This window comes from Monodelphis domestica, chromosome 7 (genome assembly GCF_027887165.1).
Source record: "Monodelphis domestica isolate mMonDom1 chromosome 7, mMonDom1.pri, whole genome shotgun sequence".
Classification (NCBI taxonomy): Eukaryota; Metazoa; Chordata; class Mammalia; order Didelphimorphia; family Didelphidae; genus Monodelphis; species Monodelphis domestica.
In genome coordinates, this window is record NC_077233.1 from 64,989,727 (window position 1) to 64,990,113 (window position 387).

Here is a 387-nt window from a genome sequence, read left to right on the forward strand (position 1 = left end):
GTGGCCAGGGCACCTTCCTTCCAGGGTTTAAGAATTAGGATGGGATGAGTTGCAGTCTGGTGTATTAGGCATAGCAATAGTGTCAAACTTTAGTAGAAACAGATCTCTCTTGGCCATATTGACTTAGAAAACCACAAAGTAACATTATCATTGTTATATTGTATTTTTATTTCTTTTATTAAAAATTTCCCAATTACATTTTAATCCAATTGGAGGGGAATGATGCAGGCTGGTGAATTTGATATCTCTAGGATAGAGTAGTCAACTTGGAGTTTGGAATACTTGGGGTTTGAATCCCACTTTAGACACTTACTAGCTTTATGATCCTAGATCAGTCACTTAAACTCTCTCAATCTCAGTATCCTTCACTATATATGTATATTTATA